The sequence below is a fragment of the Desmodus rotundus genome, chromosome 9 (assembly GCF_022682495.2).
Source record: "Desmodus rotundus isolate HL8 chromosome 9, HLdesRot8A.1, whole genome shotgun sequence".
NCBI lineage: Eukaryota > Metazoa > Chordata > Mammalia > Chiroptera > Phyllostomidae > Desmodus > Desmodus rotundus.
This window is the reverse complement of record NC_071395.1, coordinates 66,002,916-66,019,340: the sequence shown is the minus strand read 5'-3', so window position 1 is coordinate 66,019,340 and position 16,425 is coordinate 66,002,916. Positions and strand designations below refer to the sequence as shown.

The 16,425-nt window shown below is 40.8% G+C and overlaps 1 pseudogene; it reads right to left on the bottom strand.

Moving 5' to 3' along the window:
• Positions 1-6,599: 6,599 nt before the first annotated feature.
• On the bottom strand, positions 6,600-7,404 carry LOC112308771 (TLE family member 5 pseudogene; annotated as a pseudogene).
• Between the last annotated feature and the right edge of the window lie 9,021 nt (positions 7,405-16,425).

The window sequence follows — 16,425 nt, the reverse complement described above, 5'->3', positions numbered from 1 at the left end:
TCATCTTGACACAGCGCCCCGAGGAGGGGGAGCGTGTGTCTCTGTCCACACCCAGCTGTTGGTGGTCACCACTGCATGCGTCCACCCTCCCGCACGTACCCTGTGATAGTCACTTCCCAGCCTCTGACCAGGAGCCCATGCAACCAGACTGCTGGAGCTACAGCAGACAAATTGCTGCATGAGTGTATTTTTATTTCTGAAGTTGTAAATCACACTAATATATATATATGTATGTTTTACAATTTACGATGTGTCTGACAAGAAAACAGGTTATTGCTGCCAAGTCCTGATTTTTAATTGAACCTCTATTTGAGTGGAGGGCACAATAAATAGCCCTACCCATGGGGGCATAAGGCAACAGTAGAAGCATCTGAGAATGTCTCCTGGGAGGGCCAGGGGCAGAGAGCCCAGTTTTCTGGATGCCTTGCTGACTTTGGTTATTTTTGGAAGTGTCTCTTAAAGGGCTATTGCAGGGGCGTAGATAAATTCACAACTGCGTTTCTGATAGCAGGCAAGTAACAAAGTGGTTCTGTGAGCCACAGGGGCCAAACCTGGGCTTGATCTGACCTTAACAGACTTGGTAATTTCTAGACCACCTAGGTTTGTTTCCCCACTTCTGAAAAGTCACTCTGCACACCAAGAGAGGACGTCCCTTCCTTGTTAGGCCCTTTGCTCAGTGATGGCTTTTTGGAAAATGAGGATGTTTAACATGTCACTTATCGAGTGAGAGAAGCCAGCAGGGGCAGCTGTGATCGGAGTCTTGGGTCTTCCACCAGTGGCATGGCATCATACACAGATGGCGGTGGTTGGTCCATAGCACCCCTCTGTCAGCGCGGGCTGAGCCTGCCAGGGCTCCTCAGCAGGGATGTGAAAGCTGGTGTTTGTCCGAGGAAGAGCATCACCGCTGGTGCACCCCCTGTTGTGAGAAGAGAGACGCCTGCAGAAACTGGGAGACAATGGCCCGAGCCATGAGCCCAGGAGGTGATCAAAATGTGGGTGGTCCTGGTGATCCCTGAAGGCTGGTGTCCATGTAGCTCCTGGGTCAGTGCTGTTGAGGCCCAGAGGTGTTCCCCATTTCTTATGTTTATCTATGATCTCATTTGAAATTCCACACATCTTGCAATCTGGGTATTATTATTCCTTACTTAGCAGTAAACAACTGAGACTTAGAGATGTTAACTTGCTCAAAGCAGTGTGGACGATGGGTGAGGCATTCCCACTGAGCCGTTTCTCTGACCTTCAACTTCAGAATTCAATATGAAGATCATTTTGTAATTGAAAAATAAAGGAATGGATATTTTTCTCTAAATAAATCTAAATGTTTTGCCTTTTTAAAATCCTCACATGGGTACGTGCTTATTGATTTTAGAAAGAGGGGAAGGGAAAGAGAGAGAGAGATGGAGAGAAACACCAATATGAGAGAGAAACATTGATTGGTTGCCTCTTGTACACGGCCTGACCGGGGACTGAACCTACAACCTAGGCATGTGCTCTGACCTGGAATCAAATTTGCAACCTTTTGGTTTACCCTCCAACCAACTGAGCCACACTGGCCAGGGCTAAATATTTTGCGTTTAAAAATATCTGTTCCTCCAACCCAATGTCTTCCCCAGCTTTCATACATACCTGCTAAAAAGGCAGAACTCTCTGGGATGACTAAAAGAAAATATTCTTCCTCTTTTATTTTTCCACAATTAGTACAATGACTTTGTTTAACACATGTTTACTGATCATTTCCTTGAGCTCTGGCACTGTACAACTTGTAGCATGTGGATATGCAAAATGTAACATTTTAAAGATGTTTCTGTGTGGAGACCTTAAAAGCAATATATTAAGATATCAAGCAGAAGAAGAGCAGTTGTTGACCTTGTTGGTCTTCCTGCTCCTCACTTGCCCTGGCTGGATCTTCTCCCTTTCTTTCACCCCAGCAAACTTAAAACACTCTGAAAAAGTGTCCTTCTCCCATGCCCACCTCCTATGGAGATTGGCAGCTTCAGTGGAGTCTCTTACAGCAGGTCTGAGTTAGCAACATACACCCAATTTGTCCTAATTTTCTCTGGCTCCTTTTCTTTGGCACCCAAGGGACTTTGAAGTGTTGGAGTCCATGACTTCCCTCTCAGACCTGCAGTTTTTGAAAGAGCTTGTACTTTAGATGATGCCTGTGGCTTGTGATGAGGAGCCCCTTGCCCTGTTTGTAAGAATCCCCTCCTCCTCATCCTCCTTTTCATCCTCCTCCTCCTTCTTCTCTTCCTCCTCTGCTTCCTCCTCTGCCTTTTTCTTCTCCTTCTTCTTCTGAGATAGAATTTTTATACATTTAAATTTTTTAACTTTTTATAATTTCCAAATTTCTTACACTTAACCTGTATTGCTCTTATTATGTATGTTTTTATATTTCAATTATAGCTGAAATTCAATACTATGTTATATTATTAATTGTAGGTGTACAGCATAGAGATTAGACAATAACATAATTTACCAAGTGATTCCCAATGAGTCTAGAACCCACCTGGCACCACAATAGTTATTATAATATTATTAACTACGTCCCCATGCTGTACTTTACATTCCCATAACTATTTTCTAACTAACAATTTATATGGCTTGATCCCTTCACCTTTTTCACCTAGCCCCACAAACCTGCCCCCACCCCCCCAATCTGGCAACCACCATTTTGTTCTCTGTATCTATGAGTCTGTTTCTGTTTTGTTTATTTTGTTCTTTATATTCCACATATAAGTAAAATTGTATGGTATTTTTCTTTCTCTGTCTGGCTTATTTTACTTAGTATAATACCCTTTTGTTCTATCTATGCTGTCGCAAATGGTAAGATTTCATTCTTTTCTATGGCTGAGTAATATTCCATTGTGTAAATGTATCAACTCATCTATTGATGGGCACTTGAGTTGCTTCCATATCTTAGCTTTTGTAGATAATGCTACCATAAACATAGGGGTACATGTATTTTTTTGAATTAGTATTTTGGATTTCTTCAGGTATGTAATCAGAAGTAGAATTGCTGGGTCATAAGGTAGTTATCTTTTTAATTTTTAAAGTCCCTTCCAAACTGTTCTCCACAGTAGCTGTACCAATCTTCATTCCCACCAGTAATGTATGAGGTCACCCTCTTCTCCACATCCTCACCAGCACTTGTTGTTTGTAGGTTTATTGATGACAGTCATTCTGACGGTTGTGAGGTGATACCTCATTGTGGTTTTATTTTGCATTTCTCTGATAATTAGCGACATTGAGCAGCTTTTCATGACTATGGGCCCTCTGAATGTCCTCTTTGGAGAAGTGTCTATTCAGGCCCTTAGCCCATTTTTTAACTGGATTTTTGTGTGTGTGTGTTGAGTTGTATAAGTTCTTTATAAATTTTGGAAATTAACCCCTTATTGGATGTATCATTGGTGCATGTATTCTTCCATACAGTAGGTTGTCTTTTTGTTGTGTTGCTGGTTTCCTTTGTTGTATAAAACTTTTTAGTTTGACATAATCCCATTTATTTTTTCTTTAGCTTCCCTTGCCTGAGGAGATGTATCAGAAAAAATATTACTAAGAGCAATGTCAGAGAGTTTACTCCCTATGTTTCCTTCTAGAAGATTTATGATTTTGAGTCTTAATTTAGATCATTAATCCATTTTGAAGTTATTCTTATATATGGTATAAAAATGTGGTCTAGTTTTACTGTTTTGCTTATATCTGTCAGGTTTTCCCCAGCAAGATTAATTAAATAGGTTGTTTTTACCCCATTGTATCTTCTTGCCTCCTTTGTTGTACATTAATTGACCATACATGCGTAGATTTATTTCTGGCTTTCTCTTCTGTTTCATCGACCTATGTGTCTGTTTTTATGCCAGTATCATGTTGTTTTGATTATTATAGTCTTGTGGTATAATTTGATATCAGGTAGCATGATACCTCCAGCTTTATTCTTCTTTTTTAAAATTGCTGTGGGTATTTCGGGTCTGTTGTGATTCCAGAAAAAATTAGAATTGTTTGTTCTAGTTCTGTGAAAAAATGCCATTTGTGTTTTGATAGGGATTGCATTGAATCTTTAGATTGCTTTGGGCAGTATGGACATTTGAATGTTAATTCTTCTATACACATGAGCACGGTATATGCTTCCATTTATTTGTGTCTTCTTCAGATTTTTTCTTCAATGTCTTATAATTATCTGAGTGCAGATTTTCCTTCCTTGGTTAAATTTATTCTTAGGTATTAGTATATTTTTTGATGTAATTATAAATAAATTGTTCTCTTAATTTTTCTTATAGTTCATTATTGGTGTATAGAAATAAAATCGATTTCTGAACATTTATTTTGTGTCCTCCTACTTAATTCATTTATCAATTCCAGTAGTTTTTGGTGAACTCTTTAGAATTCTCTGTATGTAGTATCATGTCATCTGCAAGTAATGACAGTTTTACTTCTTTCCAATTTGGATGCCTTTTATTTCTTCTTCTTTTCTGACTGCTGTGGCTAGGTTGAATAAGAGTGGTGTAAGTGGTCTTGTTTCTTTCTTAAGGAAAACATTTTTTCGTTTTTTCCTATTGTGTATGATGGTGGCTGTGGGTTTGTCAAATGTGGGCTTTATTATACTGAGGTATGTTCCTTCTATTCCCACTTTGCTGAGAGTTTTTATCGAAAATGGGTGCTGGGTGTTGTCATTCTTTTTTGCATGTATTAATATGATCATATGATTTTTATCCTTTATTTTGTTTATGTGGTGTATCACATTAATTGATTTGTGGATATTGAACCAAACTTGTGTCTGATGAATGAATCCCAACTGACCATGATGCATGATCTTTTACATGCATTGTTGAAATCAGTTTGCTAATATTTTGTTGAGGATTATTGCCTCTATGCTTATCAGGAATATTGACATGATTTTTTTTGTAATGTCTATGTCTGGTTTTGAAATCAGGATGATGATGGCCTTGTAAAATGAGCTGGGGAGCCTTCCCTTGTCTTGAATTTTTGGGATTAATTTAAGAAGAATAGGTATTAATTCTTTTTTGAATGTTAGGTAAAATTCACTTGTGAAGCCATGTGGAAGAAGACTTTTGTTTGCTGGGTTTTTTGATTAGTGCTTCTATTTTGCTGGTTGCAGTTGTTCTGCTCAGATTTTCTGTTTCTTCTTTATTCAGTTTTAGAAGGTTACATGTTTCTAGGAATTTATCCATTTCTCCCAGATTTTTCAATTTGTTGGCATATATTTGTTCATAGTATTTTCTTACAATGTTTTACATTTCTTTGGCATCAGTTGTCAGTTCTCTTTCATTTCTGATTTTATTTATTTGGGTCCTCTCTCTTTTTTCTTGATGAGTCTGGGTAAAGGTTTGTCAATCTTGTTTATATTTTAAGAAAAAACGACTCTTGGTTTCATTGATCTTTATTGAGGTTTTAGACTCTATTTCATTTATTTCTTTTCTGATGTCTACTATTTCCTTTTTTCTACTCACTTTGGCCTTTGTTCCTTGTTTTTTCTCTTTATTTTTTTAAGCTTAGTTTGTTTATTGACGCTTGTCTTGTTTCTTAGGGTTGGCACGTATTGCTATAAATCTCCCTCTTAGAGCTCTTTCTCTGTGTCCCATAGATTTTGGGTGATTGTGTTTTTATTTCCATTTGTCTCAAGGTAACTTTTGGTTTTTTCCTTCATCTCATTGTTAACCTATATATTGTTTAGTGACATGTTGTTTAGCCTCCATGTCTTTCTGTGTTTTTCTTTTTTTTTCTTGTAATTGATTTCTACTTTTATACCATTGTGGTTGGAGAAGATGCTTGATATGATTTCAATTTTTTTATAACTATTGAGACTCATTTTGTGGCCTAACATGTGGTCTATCCTAGAAAATGTTCCATGTGCACTTGAAATGTATATTCTACTGCTCTGAGGTGAAATGCTCTAAAAATATCAATTAAATCCATCTGGTCAAATGTGTCATTGAAGGCTGCTGTTTCCTTCTTGAACTTCTGTCTGGAAGATCTATCCAGTAATGTCAGTGGGCTGTTAAAATTCCCTACTATGACCATATTACTGTTGATTTCTCCCTTATGTCCATCAAGACCTGTTTTCTATATTTAGGTGCTCCTATGAGGGGTGAATACATGTTTATGATGATTATATCCTTTTGTTGGATTGATTCCTTTGTCATGTCATGTCCTTCTTTGATTCTTTTTAAAGCTTTTGTCTTATTTGTTTATTTAATTTACTTTTGAGTGCTCTCATCTTTATTTAGGAAAGAGAGAGGGAATACTGGCCCTTCCTCCCCCATCCTTCTTTTGAGCTGAGTTTGCTGACTCTCAGCAGACCAGGAGAGAGTAAGGGTGTCTGGAACTAGCTGAGGAGGTAAATAGGTGGGAGGTGGAGAAGGAGACGGGGGTTCCCAGGGTAGGAAGGAGCAGCTAACATTGTGTTTGCACTCAGCGCCAAGGTGGGAGGATGGGGTATACCCTGAGGGGGCCTGGAATGTGGGCTGTCAGTCACACATGTGCAAAACGGTGAAACGCAGCGGTGTTGGACCTTTTGAGGTTTCTCTCCCTTCTGACCTTGCCTCCTGCTGTGCCTCCCAGCCTCAGCTGGTGTTATCTGTGGTTCAAACAGGAATCCACCCATTTAGGCTAAAGAGGAAAGGAGGAGGAAGGCTGGGAGGTGGAACAAAGCTGGGGGGTGGCACACAGAAGGTGCTATCATAAATATTCCCAGAGTTTAGCCAACCCCAAGCTATACTGTCTTGCGATGAACATTCCTCTCTTTGGGTGTCTGTCTGTGTCCCCTTTGTCCCTCTACTTTCCCATCCCAGCCACTCATAATCCAACTTCTTGCTGTCTTCCTGCTGGTTGGTGTCACTGTGGTGCCATCCTTGTCTTCCTTGGAGAGGTGGGCCTGGGAGTCCAGCGCAGACAGCAAGAGGAGGCTGATACCCACGCTGACAGTGGATAAGGAAGCAGTTGCAGTCCCACAGGTGCTGGTGTCAGGGGCAGGGGCAGGGGCAGAACTACAGCTGGGGCAGCTGGTGGGCTTGGGACTGCTGTCAAATGAAGGAGCTCAGCTCTGGAGCAGTGACCTGCCTACCTTTCTCAGTGGTTCCCAAGACCTGCTGCGGGTGCTGTTGGGGAAGGTAGAGGAGGACCTAGGCACAGATCCTATTTGGCCTCTGGACTTGGCCTGCTTGTGCATCTTAGTGTTCAAGCCTAGTAGATCTCGTGGTACTTTACAAAATGACGTTACATCTGAACTTCTCACTGGCCAGCTGGTCACTGTCAGGCTTCAGGTGGTGATACAGAGCCTGCAGGAGCCTACACTTGTCTTTGGAGTGGCCACAGGAGTCTGAGGTGGTGAAATCAAGTTGCTGGGGTAGGGGCCAACAGGCCCAAATGTTGGCTTTGTGGAAACGTCATGTCAGTGGATGTACAGGGCACAGGATGCAGCCAGCTGTGTACCCTAGCTCTGGCAGCTGGAGGCACCTGGTGGCCGTGCCTTTATCCCAGAGCATGCAGGCAGCTCCCAGGCCACTGCCACCACCTCCCTGCCCTGCCTTGCCTGCTTCCTGCACCACTTCCCTGTGCACCACCTGGATCCACCTTCTTGGGTCCTCTGGTACTCTTCTCCACTCCTCCTGCCACCTATCTCCTGCCACCCACGTCCCTTTATACACTGCCACAGCCCCTATTGTCTCTATAGCCTTTGTTTTAAAGTCTATTTTGTCTAATAAAAGCATTTCTATACCAGTTTTTTTTCATTTTCATTTGCATGAAATATATTATTCCATCCCTTTATTTTCCATCTGTGTGTGTCTTTTGGTCTGAAGTGAGTCTCTTGTGGGCAGCATAGGTATGGGTCTTGTGTTCTTATCCATGTAGTTTCCATGTCTTTTGATTGGAACATTTAATCCATTTGCATTTAAGGTAATTATTCATTGATATGTAGTTATTGTCATTTTATTATTCATATTTTTTATTTTTCTTAAACAAGACATGTCTTGTAATGCTGGTTGGGTAGTGATGAACTCCTTTAGCTTGTTCTTGTCTGAGAAGTTCTTTATCTGTCCTTCAATTCTAAATAATAGCTTTGCTGGGTAGAGTCATTTTGTTTGTAGGTCTTTGCTTTTCATCACTTTGAATACTTATTGCTCAGCCCTTCTGGCCTGTGAAGTTTTTATTGAGAAATTAGCTGACAGTTTTATGGGAGCTCCCTTGTAGGCAACTAACTACTATGTTTTTACTCTGCTTTTAAGAGTCTCTTTGTCTTTAACCTTTGGCATTTTAATTATGATGTGTCTTGGTGTGGGCCTCTTTGGGTTCATCTTGTTCAAGTCTCTGTGTTTCCTGGACTTGAATGTCTATCAGGTTAGGGAAGTTTTCCATCATCATTTTTTCCAATAGGTTTACAACTCCTTGTTCTCTCTCTCTTCCTTCCAGACCCCAATGATGAAAATATTGGAATGCTTCAAATTATCCCAGAGGCTTCTTAGACTATCCTCATTTTTAAAAAATCCTTTTCCTTTTTGCTGTTCTGATTGTATGTATTCTATTACCTTGTCTTCCAAATCGCTGACTCAATCCTCTGCTTCATCTAATTGATCTTGGTTCTTTCTAGTGTGTTCTTCATTTCAGTTACTGTATTCTTCACTTCTCACTTGTTCTTTTTTTATGGTTTCTGTGTTCTTTTTTAATGCTTACAGTCTCTATGGTGAAATTTTCCCTGAGTTCATCCATTCTCCTAAGTTTATTGAGCATCCTTATAACTAGTATTTTGAACTTTGAAGGTTTGCTTGCTTCCATCTTATTTGGTTTTTCTCCTGGAGATTTCTCCTGTTCATTTGGGGCATGTTTGTCTCTCCATTTTGGCTGTCTCTGTGTTTATTTCTATATAGTAAGTGTATCTGCTATGTCTCCTGGTCTTGTAAGGGTGGCTTCACAAAGTAGGTATCTTGTGAGGCCCAGTGGTGCAGTATCCCTGATCGCCTGATTTGGTTTCTCCAGGTGTGCCCCTTGTGTGAATTGTGTGTGCCCTCCTGTTGTATTTGAGTCTTGACTGCTGTGGCCTGTCAGTGCTGGGTTTGACCCACAGGTGGGCTGGTTGTGAAGATTAGCCCCAAACACTTCACACAAGCTGCTGTGCAGTGACTGACCCCAGAGAGTGGGGTATGTCTTAGTGAGGTCGGTGACTGCTGAGACCTCTCTGTGGGTATGCCTCTTGTGAAGGTGTTTGGATGGTGTTCTGTTGTGGTCTGTGGTTGGCCACTTGGTGTGTTGGTTTGGGGCCTCCTTGGAGTGCCTCTGGTACAGCCCAATATCAGATGCTGCATGTGGCAGGCCTGGGGCTACCTGTTAGGAGCTACACAGTGGTCTGAGGTGGGTAGCTGTCTGAGCTGGGCCTAAATTATGTGCGCAGGTCCTGCTATGAACAGAGTCTGGCTGCCACTAGTACTGGGCCTGGGCAGGTTGACAAAAGACCCAATACACCCTGAGACCTTCCTCAGCCTGCTGGTTGCCTACAAGGCTTAGTCGCTGAAGAGTCCCAGCCTGCATGTAAATTGGGTGAGGCAGGGTAACAGGGAATCACTAGAGTGGGGCGAGTGGCATTTACCAGGCTAATATAGATTCAGATTTGGCATCAGTACACTGGGCCTGAGGCCACTTAGCAGAAGTCCCAGGTTACATTGAGGCCAGCTGCCAGTCGACTGGGTCCTGCAGATGCTTGCCGTGGGGCTGTGTCTCAGGGCATCATCAAGGTGGGGCTAGTGGGGTTCACCAGGCTAATGCAGGGTCAAATGTGATCATGTAGGGGAAGGGCTCAGCACAAGAGGTGGTGCTTGTAGGTTGTGCAGGGGACGGCTCTACACAGAGATGATGGCGACTGTCCCTCTGGCCCTTATGCAGAAGCTCACAACTCAGTTTCTCCCTGTATGTTTCTGGGGCCCGCCAAGCCACTGTCTCTCTGCCAGAGCCCCAGGTGAGTGCCTGCAGACACAAGTTTTTGTGTGGGACCCCCAACAGGATACCTGAGTTTGTAGCAGCCTCCTATGCCACCAGGATAGATGGAATCTCCACTGAGTTTTCACATGAGGATATTACATGGGCTCCTCTTCCCAACAACGTTCTGGGCTGGGGAGCCAAGTGTGGTATGGAGACCACTCACTCCTCAGGGGTCCTCTGCAGCTAAGTCAGCCCTCCAGATTCTCAACAGCCACACCTGGGTGCAGGCCTACCTATCGCTATGTGGCCGCTGCTTTATGGACCTAAATCTTCCAAAAGGATGAAGGCTAAATCTAAACTAAAAAGTTGCCCTTCACTGGTTCTTCCAGAATGGTCTTTTAAATAATGCAATAACATTCTCCCCACTGCCCCCCTTTCTTACCTCTGAACACTTTCTGGCAAGAAGTTAATTTCCTGCCACCTGCTAAATAAGGTCAAGGGTCTGTTCTTCATGTATGGCCTGACTTGTGCAGGGGCTATGTTGAATAGTGCTGAAGTGTAAACATGTACAGGGTACAAGATAATATCTATGGCTAATTTATTCTGAAATTAAGATTTGCTGAAACTTACAAAAGCATACAACATAGAACATGATACAAATATCAGACAGAGTTGTCTTCCAATTATTGCTCACATATAAAAAACAAAACAAGACAAAAACAACTTTCTTCTGCCCAGAAAATTACTGAAACTTGTCTTTGTTGTTGTTTTGAAACTTGTCTTTTTTGTGTGAACTTCAGAGTTGGTGGTTCATTCTTCAGAATAACTTCATCAATATCAGAGTTTAATCTTTTGAGGATAGATTAAACTTTTGAAAGCTGAAAGAATCATTTAGATCTAAATCTGGTAAATAAAGTGTATGATATATTTTTGGCTTAAAACAATGTACTATTATAAACTATAATGGTTTTCTTGTATGTTTTTAGGGTATTTCTGATGGTGATTTCTAATATTTTACCAATGAATGAAGGCTAGCAAGTAGTGTAAAACTATGAAAAGATTTATTGAAAAAAATTCTGGTGTGTTTGTCACAAAAAGTCAGTATTATTACCCTTTTAGTTATACCTATGCTTTCAATTTAGAAGATACTTCTCAGCCAGTGTATTATAATGCATATTTGTTATACAAGATAGAAAATGTTTTCCATTCTCTATCTCACATCAGCAGTCAACCTAAATTTCTCATAATCCTTAATTTATCATCAAGAATTTCGAAAGTGCTGCCTTTGGATCCCACATGGGGTGAGCCCAGCACACAGCCTCACTAAGCAATCCAGACCTTTGCTACTGTGAAGAAACCATAAAATCATCGAGTTTTAACTAGTCCATTATGTTCACAGTATGTTTTAAAATACCCAGAAAAGAAAAAAAATCTATTAGTATTCTTTTAGGTTGAGGGCTAAGATAAGGTAATATTATAACATTGGTTAAAATATTTTCATGTAGGCCAAACACTATTTAATTTGAAGAGAGTGGAATGAGCGATGGCTAACTGTCTTGTTGTGCTGGTGATCATAGTACCACTTACCTGTAGGAGAGTGGGGGGCACTCAGGAGCTTATCTTTCATCTGAGAAACAGGAAAAGAGGGAAATCAAGACCAAGCCGATGGGAGTCTTTGAGGAACTGAGCTTTTTGATAGTGACATCTGTATTTCTTTTATTTAACAAATATTTATAGGTTATGTGTCCTTGTTTTTCTTGCTTCTTTGAGTGAACTAAGTTGGCTACAGAAAATGATGAGCAAGAACCAACAAAATAGCTGCAAAGCTTGTTGGCCTTTCATGACATGCCTCTACTTGACATTTCTCTCCTTTGTTTTCAGTTGCAAACATTCGCTAATTTCCTTTCTCAGTTGGAAATGCGGAAATGAATTGTCCCATTACTGCATCTGGAGTGGGAATGTTTTGTAATTTGAGGGACCACCATTTAGCAAGGAGATTAAGGAACTTGCAATGTTTTAAGATAGGCAAGATTTTATTGGAACTTACATCCTGAGGTTGTAGAGAAGATAGAAAATTAGAAGGAAATGTATAACTGAATATTAAAATTTAAAGTACTAGAAAGTAATCAGATGGCAGATATCACACTGAGCAACTAACATGTGGAGGAGATGATTCTCCGTGCCTGAATATCTTTTTGAAGAGGTCATGTTTGAACTGACATCCAAGTGTGACTGGCAGCCAAAGGACCAGTGACTGCAGAGACTGCGGTGCCCTGGGACAAGCTCCTGTATTTGAGGAACGAGAAAAAGGTGACATGCTCAGACAGCGAGAAGAGCAGAAAATAACATGAGATGAATCTAGGAGTAGGCAGGGGCCAGGATGCAGTGCCTAACAGTCTATGAGATACTTAGATATTATTCTAAAAATTATAAAAACCAATGGAGCTTTGAATTATGTTTAAAAAGATCATTTTGGCTACTGTGTGGGAATGCATTGTTCCATGGTCCTTTCTTTGTTCCTCTGTATATAACATGTCTTTAAAAAATGATTTTAAGATTTTCTATTTATCACTGGTTATTGAGGAATTTGATTATCATGTGTCAGTATAATTTTTCTTCTTGTTTCTTGTGCTTCATGGAGTTTGTTGAGCTTCATGGAGTGTGGATTATCTAGGTAGAAAAACTGAGCAAATCGGAAAGAGGGCTAAGGGTCAAGTTCTAGGCCCTCCAATAGTTTAGATTCCAGCGGTCCCCAACTTTTTTTTACACCAGGGACCGGTTTTGTGGAAGATAATTATTCCATGGACAGGGCTGGGGTGGGAAGACAGCAGGTGGAGCTCAGGCGGTAATTCGAAAAAGTTTCTCTCACCCACCTGCTGCCCACCTCCTGCTGTGCAGCCAGATTCTTAACAGGTCTGTGGCCAGGGGGTTGGGGATCTCTGGTTTAGAAGCTGGACAAGGAGTCAATGATGTAGGAGGAAAACCAGAGTTCAGTGTCATCGAAGCCAAGAGAGAAGTGTTTCAGGATTTGAGAACGTAGAACTATTTACTGAGAGCAATTTCAATGGAATGCAGATACCAGTGGCCAGATCTGAATTATGTTTAAGTATACATCATTTTTTCAAAAAACTGGCTGAAGTAAAGAGAGAGTTAAGATGATGTCTCAAGTAAGACTTACAGTCAAGAAAGATATTTTATAAGCATGGGAGGAAATTGAATGTATTTATAGCATTAGGGAAAGGTTGAAGATATAGACAATTAATGAAGAAGAGCAGACAGGACAGAAGGGAGATGTGATCAAGACTATGGGGAGGGATGTTGCTTTGATTGGGAGGAGGGACACACCATTCTCAGAATCTGGAGGTGGGATGTATAGATTTGCTTTCTAGGTGGGGATGGATAGTTGAGGTTGATGTCCTCAATTTTCTTGATGAAATAGATGGCAAAATTCTCTTCATAAAGTGGAAAGTTAAATTTTAGTAGAGGGCCTAAGATGAATGTATAAGTTTTATAGCTTGCTGATAGGAATAGAAGACAATACTATCCAAAGATAAGTAAATAGTCTGTTGAACATCCAGCTGAATTTGGAGTACAGAATGGGAATATTTGGTTGATATTCTGTTGCAATGCTCAGCAGCCTGAATAACAGACAGTTGCAGGATTGTGGCCTTGATGTATGGGTTTAATAGAGAACAGAGGTGAGAAGAGTGGTGACACAATGTTTCAGAGGGTCCATAGTATCATGTAGGCAGGGTGGAGCAATCAGTGAAACTGTCCTAGGGGTCATAGAGGACCCTAGGACCCTTTCTGAAAAAGGGATGATAAATCACAAGAGTCTGTATCAAGACAACTTGAAAAAAACAATTACTCTCTACCTGCGTCATAGAGTTATTATAAGGAGTAAATGAGTACATTCAAACACAGTGGTTTGACTACTGCTTAGCACACAGGAGGACCCAAGAAAGAGTGGCTGTGGTAGCAGATGCTGTTGGTGACCAGCACCACAATCCTGTAGCTTCCCTTCACTGTAGCTGTGGCCTTGGCAGACAGTTCCTGGCTATGTTCGCGTTCTCCTACCTCACACTTCCCACCTCAAGGGCCTGCTGTATCCTTTTTCCAAAGCAGCAAGGAGTTGTTCACTTGTGCCCAGGTGCAACTAGGAAATGGAGGGAGTACTGGAGTTGGGTGTTAAAGGCCTGGACTCTTGTCTATCATCTGGAGGTACCTTGTAGCTGGTTCCTCAGATGGTCTCTGGCAGGACTGATATGAGTTGCTCACAGGGCAACCAGCTCCATGCCACACACTGTACACTTGGCTTTTCCACTGTTTGTCTGTCTTCTCCATTCCTTCACCTCTGCTTCCTGGGATCATATTCCACATAAACTATTTACCCTCAAGTCCTTGTCTCATGCTCTGTTTTCAGGGTGGGGTGGGGCAGGAGAAACCAAACTGATATAACCATTAGTAGTGTTATTGTTGTGAGTGTTACTGTTTTAATTGTTACCTATTATGATGATATGGATTAATTTTAGACACCTAGAAATTAGTATAAAATTAATCATTTCTTTTCTGGGAAGAAAAGAAGTCTAGATATCCAAATGTCTCACAAAGTATCAAGCAAAATTACTATAGGTGAGTAACACATAGGCATATTCTAGTGAGCTTCTGAAGATCAAGAAAAAAATCCAAAAGACATTTGGACAGAAAAGCCTATTTTCCACATAGGAACAAGAATTAAACTGCTCTCAAAATTCTCCTCTGCAAATGACAGCTAGTGGGGCAGGTAGGGGGGAGGTGAGGGGGTGGAGGGACTGAGCAAAAAGGAACAAGGACTCATGGAAGGGGACAACAGTGTGGTGATTGCTGGGGGGTAGGGGGGTATAAGGGGACTAAATGGTAACAGAAAAAAAAAACAATAAAGATTAAAATTTTTAAAAATTCTCCTCTGCAACACTTAATGGTAAGAGAAATAAAAAGACATCGATAGAGCTTAGAGGGAAAAAACTTACTGCATTCTAAGAACTCTATGTTCAGGACAGTTGTTCAGTGAAAGGGCAACAGAACAGATATTATTAGATATGAAGCCCATGCTTCTAACATAAGCAAAGTTACTTGAAGACTTGCTTTAACTGATGTTGTAATTAATCAAAATATAGAACCCTAGAATCTAAAAAAGACAGCGACCATTGAAACATATACAAAGAAAACTAGGTCTACATGATTGTTTTATACATGGTTATAATGTAGAATGGAAGTGTGGAAAATCAACTCTCAAAAAAAGGTAATGTTTTAATTATAATAATTTTGGTCTACTGTGTTGTCATACAAAAACAAAATCTAAGAGACAGAATGATAAGAAAAAATGCAATCTCCTCATTGTTCCCAAGGGGATATTATTTCATTCTTAATAAAGATTACTGAAGAAATATATGTTCCAAGATGTAGGTTTTAAGCCTCAAAAAAATAACTAGTTGAGATGAAAATAAGAGGCATACTTCCCAGATTAGTAACGAGAAGGGCACAGTAAACAAATGTCATGTATCAAACACACTCATTGAACACGTTGACTTCTTTAGTATTTAATCTTCTCTCTCCAGGGGTTTCTGCGACTTGTCATACTTCCTGAATTTTAGCATCATTTCCAATATCATTAATGTAAGTGCCCCTGTTCTGACCACAACTTCCTTCCTTTCCACTTTGGCTTTCTAATTAAAACCACTAAAATAGTTTTGAGCTCATTGTGACCTCCAGATCTTTGATCTTCTGGCCTCCCTATCCTTCAGCCCTCTCCTTTCACTTTGCTACCTATCTTGCTGAGATTTTGTCCTTTTCCAGCTGGTTGAAATGCAGTTCCAGAGCAACCCATGATAATATGCGCTCTCTCTGTGTGTATTTGAGCAGCAGGAAAAGTACACATCAGGGCAGATTGTCCCATTATGATTTCATGACCACCAGTCTTAAGCAGGCACAGCAATGCCAGACAACCCTTCAGAGTCCCACACTTGACAGTGGCTACTCCAAACCTCGTCCAGCCTTCTCAAATGCCCAGCTTCCCTACCTTCCCACCATGTCTCAGCAGATGCCCTTATTTCATGTTTCACAGGGAATAGATGCTGCTAGATAGGAAACCCTTGGCAATCCTGCTTCCAAACATGCCAGTGTAACTGTGTTTGTTCTTCTCTGGCCTTACATCTTGCCTGGAGGAGCTGGTACATGGAGGAGCTGTTTGTCTTTTTGATGGAAGTCAATTCCTTAAGTGTGCTTTGGACTCCATCCCGTTCCTCCTCAGGAACCTCATATGATGGATTATCTTGTTTGTCCTGAATATCCAATTTCTTCTTAATCCCATCAATGTCCTCAAATTGTGAGCATTGAAAACAAAGATCTGTTCTGTTAAACAATTACCTCGCCCCCAGATTCCATTGGGAGTTCGTAATGTATTATCTTGATTGATTTACCTCCCACTCACTTTTCAATTTACTTCAACCTGGTTTCTTTTCC